Below are 4,878 nucleotides of genomic sequence, written 5' to 3' on the forward strand. Positions count from 1 at the left end.
CGAACTGTCACATTCCATTTGGGACATTGTCATTCATAGTTTATGAAGTTAGGTCACTTGTTGAATGCTTTCTGTATTTAACCCAATGCCACGTATCCACAATGGTTTGTTATCACACGTTGACTCAAACAGCTAAGTCTATTGGTGTTAATGAAGATTTTTTTTTCAGGCTCAGAGGCTTGGAAGGTTCTGGGTTCAAGCCTCATTCCAAAGACTTGAGCACATAATCCAGGCTAAGACTTCAGTGCAGTGCTGAAGGAGTGCTGCACTGTTGGAAGTGCCATTTTTGTTGGACGATACATTAAACTGAGCCTCCACCTGCCCTCTCAGAGGGACATAATAGATCCCATGGTCCGATTCAAAGAAGAGCAGGGGAGTTCCACTGATGGCCAACATTTATCCCTCCGCCAATAACAATTAAAAAAAACAGATTATCTGCTCATTTATCTCATTGCTGTACGTGGGATCTTGCTGTGCGCAAATTGGCTGTCGATTTTGCCACGTACAATAGTGACTACACTTCAAAGGTAATTCATTGCTTGCGAAGCCCCTTTAGAGGGAAGAGGGCCCTGTAATGAGCTACTTTCTCTCCCAGTAGGCCGGAAACCCTTACCTTTTTAGGCCTTGGCTGGGGTCTGCTCCTCTTTCATTTTGGGGGTTGCTCTGCCCTCTTTAAATTGTTCCGCCTCCACTGTAGCATTGCTCCTGCTCCAGCACCGTCAGAATGCCCCTTGCTGGCAGGCAGTGGTGGGCTCCCGCTTGCTGGTGGGAATCCCATGGGAGCCCATCCCGCAAACATAATGACCCCGGACCCAAGCTTTTATGCAGGCCCCCCCTGTAGTGTATGTAACCTGTACCACCTTAAGAGGATACCTTAAGGTGATGGACTACTTTCTGATGGCTCCTGTACATTGTAGTACCGGTGGTGACCACACCGGTATATAAACCCTGTGGAGCAAAGTGTATTTCAGTTCAGCCCTGACCCTCAGTTACTAAAGACCTGTTTAAGTATTCGGTAGTCTGTGTCCAGTTATTCAGCATAACTACATTTGAAAGCACAGACTCAACAGTGGTGACGAGTCTGATCGTACCTAGCGGCAGTTTTGCATCCAAGGAAGCTTCGTCCTCAGAACGGGCGTCGAAAAGGGGCATCTGCCCTCAACATCCTGCTGAGCACTGCATCGCACGGGAGGCCATCGGGAACCCGGGTTGGTTTGCTGGCCACGAAGTCCACCATCAGCAACAGGCAGTGATCATCCCTTCTACGACAGCGGCGGGTAAGCCCGATCGAGCGGCACAGAGGGGAAGTCGGCCGAGTTGTCAGTGGGAGAAGGGGAGGGGAAATGAAGAAAAGGGTGGAGAACACGACCGCAGCCGGTGTCAGGGGCCGGACTGCAATCGGGGCAGAGACGCGCAGCAGCCAGAAAAGCGTTGATGTCCACAAGGACCGCGGGAGCGGTGGGGAACAAGAGCAGCAGCGTCGGGGGAAATAAAGGACCGCTGGGAGGCGAGAACGGCAACAGCGCGGTAATCGCCATTTTTAGTCGGCGGGGGAAGAAGACAAGCGCGGGAAAAGCCGCCAAGCGCGGGAAGCCGCCATTTTGAAAAATAAAATAAAATAAAGGAAACTCAACAAGGATGCCAAAAACGGGTAACATCACTGCTTTTGATAGCGATGTGGAAGATTGGGCCACTTATGTGGAACGCGTTGAAGTTTACTGTACAGCGAATGAGGTACCGGTGGATAAGAAAGCACTAACCCTATTAAACTCGATGGGTGCGAAGACGTACGGGTTATTAAGGCACCTTGTAACACCAGATAAACCGGTAGGAAAGAGTTTCGCGGATATTGTTACTATCCTGCAAGAGCATTTAAACCCCACGCCGCTGCTGATAGTGGAACGATTTAAATTTTACAAAAGAATTCAACTTAAAGAGGAAAGCAACGCTGAATTCTTAATTGAACTGCGCAAGTTATCAAAGTACTGTCAGTTCGGTACAGGACTAGCAGACGCTCTGAGAGATAAGTTTGTGTGGGCTACTAAGGGAAGGAGCCCAGAAGCAACTGCTAGAGGAAAAGGATCTTACGCTGGACAAAGCTTTCAGCATTGCAGCATCGCATGAGGCAGCAGCACGAGGCACTGCAGAAATGCAGCAAAGGCCATTGGAATTCAGCACCAATGAAATGGCATTGGGCGCAGTAAAGTGCTATCGTTGCGGAAGGACAACGCATGACCAGAACCAGTGCTGGTTCAAAGATAAAGAATGCAGGCAATGTGGCAAACTTGGTCACATAGCGAGAGTATGCCGGTCAGGAAAGAAGACCAGCAGCAAAAAGTCGCCGCAGGAGAAGTACAAAAAAGTACACAAGGTGACAGAGAACAGTTCGGATGAACAGAAGACGGATTCAGACTCCAGCAGTAAGGAACTGGGTTGTCTAAAAATACATAATGTGGGTAACACAGCAGACCACCAAACTATCTGGGTCATGCTTCGGATAGCAGGAGTCCAAGTGAAGATGGAATTGGACACTGGATCGACATTGACGGTCATGAATAAGCAAGATTACAAAAGGTTATTCTCACACATTCCCCTGGGGGATACGGAGATTGTATTGAAAACATACACGGGGCAAAGAGTATACCCCATCGGAAAGATAAAGGTAAAGGTGGTCTACAATGGTAAAGAAAGTCAGGGAATGGACTTGTATGTGTTACCTGAGGGAGGTCCGCCACTACTGGGACGGGAATGGATCCGGAGAATAAATGTGGACTGGCATTCCTTACAAGCACTAACTGTAGATTCCTGTAAAGAGGACGACGTCAAACCTAAACGACTGTCTAAAATATTGGACGATGCTAAGGAGGTGTTCCAACAGGGACTGGGAACACTGAAAGGAATTACAGCAAACATCAAGGTTGAAGAACATGCAAACCCAAAATTTTTCAAAGCCAAGGTACCTTATGCGATACGACCTGCTGTGGAAGCAGAGCTGGAAGGGCTAGAACGTTCAGGAGTACTGTCAAAGGTGGACTGGAGCGAATGGGCCACACCCATTGTTCCCGTCATGAAGCATTCGTTGAGCAACAAGCCGGGGGAACCTGGGAAGGTTCGCATCTGTGGCGATTTCAAGATCACTGTTAATCCGGTTCTTCACACGGTGCAATATCCGCTTCCGCGGATTGAGGATATCTTCGCTTCGCTGTCTGGTGGGAAACACTTCACCAAGATAGACCTGGCGCAGGCGTACCTACAGATGGAAGTTGATGAAGCGTCACGCCAGTATCTCACGATCAACACACATAAGGGCTTATATCGGTATAATAGACTGGTTTTTGGAGTGGCATCGGCTCCAGCGATTTGGCAAAGGGCCATGGAGCAGGTATTGCAGGGAATTCCAGGCACTCAATGCTACCTGGACGACATTCTGATTACAGGAGATGATGATAAGGAACACCTCGCGAATTTGGAGCAGGTGCTCACCAGATTGAAAGAATATGGACTCAGAGTTAATCGCCAGAAATGTGAGTTCTTTCAGAAGCGAATCTCGTACTGTGGCCACGTCATTGACCAGGAGGGGCTTCATAAGTCACCTGACAAGATCAAAGCTGTTGTGAAAGCTCCCGCTCCGGAAAATGTATCCCAGTTGAGGTCGTTCCTTGGGTTGATTAACTATTACCACAAGTTTCTTCCAAATTTACCCACGGTGTTACACCCGCTGAACGCTCTTTTGCAAATGGGAATACCATGGAAGTGGAGCGAGGACTGTAAGCGGGCTTTTCAAAAAAGCAAGGCACTGATCACCTCTAAGGAAGTGTTGGCTCACTTTAACCCAATGCTGCCTATTCGCTTAGCTTGTGATGCTTCTCCATATGGTATCGGGGCAGTGCTCTCACATAAGTTGCCAAATGGCTTGGAAAGGCCAGTCGCGTTCGCATCCAGATCATTGACCTCCGCAGAGCGCAACTATGCTCAGATAGATAGGGAGGCTCTCAGCCTCGTGTGGGGAGTTAAGAAATTTAACCATTACCTGCAAGGCCAAAAGTTTACGCTGCTGACAGATCACCAGCCGTTGGTTTCCATTTTTAACCCTAAGAAGGGTGTTCCGGTTATGACGGCGCAGAGGCTTCAGAGATGGTCCCTTTTCCTAGGGGCACATCAATATGATATCGAATTCAAAGGTACAAAGCAACATGGTAATGCTGATGGGCTGTCGCGCCTGCCACTACCTACAGCGGAAGAGGCACCGGCAGTTGACCCTGTCGAGATATTTCACTCGACCATCATCGAATGCTTACCAGTCACCAATGCGAGTATTGAGAGAGAGACCCGAAACGACCCGACACTGTCTCGGGTTTACGATTTGACAGTGAAGGGATGGCCAGCACATGGCGAACCACTGTTACCTGCATTCTCAGCCAGACGAGAACAGCTGTCCGTCTGTCAAGGAACATTGATGTATGGAACAAGGGTGATTATTCCTCCTAAATTAAGGGAGAGAGTTCTGAAGGAACTGCATGAAGGTCATCTGGGGGGAGTCAAGATGAAAAGCCTTGCTAGGGCTTATGTGTGGTGGCCAGGTATCGACAAACAAATAGAGGATCTGACTAAAAGCTGCTCAGGGTGCCAAAAAGTTCAAAACGCACCTCCAATTGTACCGCTGCATCCGTGGGAATGGCCTTCAACCCCATGGCAACGTGTGCATATCGACTTTGCAGGTCCATTCATGGATTCCATGTTTTTGATAGCGGTAGACGCACATTCTAAATGGCCAGAAGTGATTAAGATGTCGACCACTACCTCTGAAAAGACGATCGCAGTTCTAAGAACCATATTTGCAAGGAATGGGTTGCCGGAACAAATATGTTCAGACAACGG

This window comes from Somniosus microcephalus, chromosome 29 (assembly GCF_052327205.1).
Source record: "Somniosus microcephalus isolate GS21.2 chromosome 29, FLI_Smic_1.0, whole genome shotgun sequence".
NCBI lineage: Eukaryota > Metazoa > Chordata > Chondrichthyes > Squaliformes > Somniosidae > Somniosus > Somniosus microcephalus.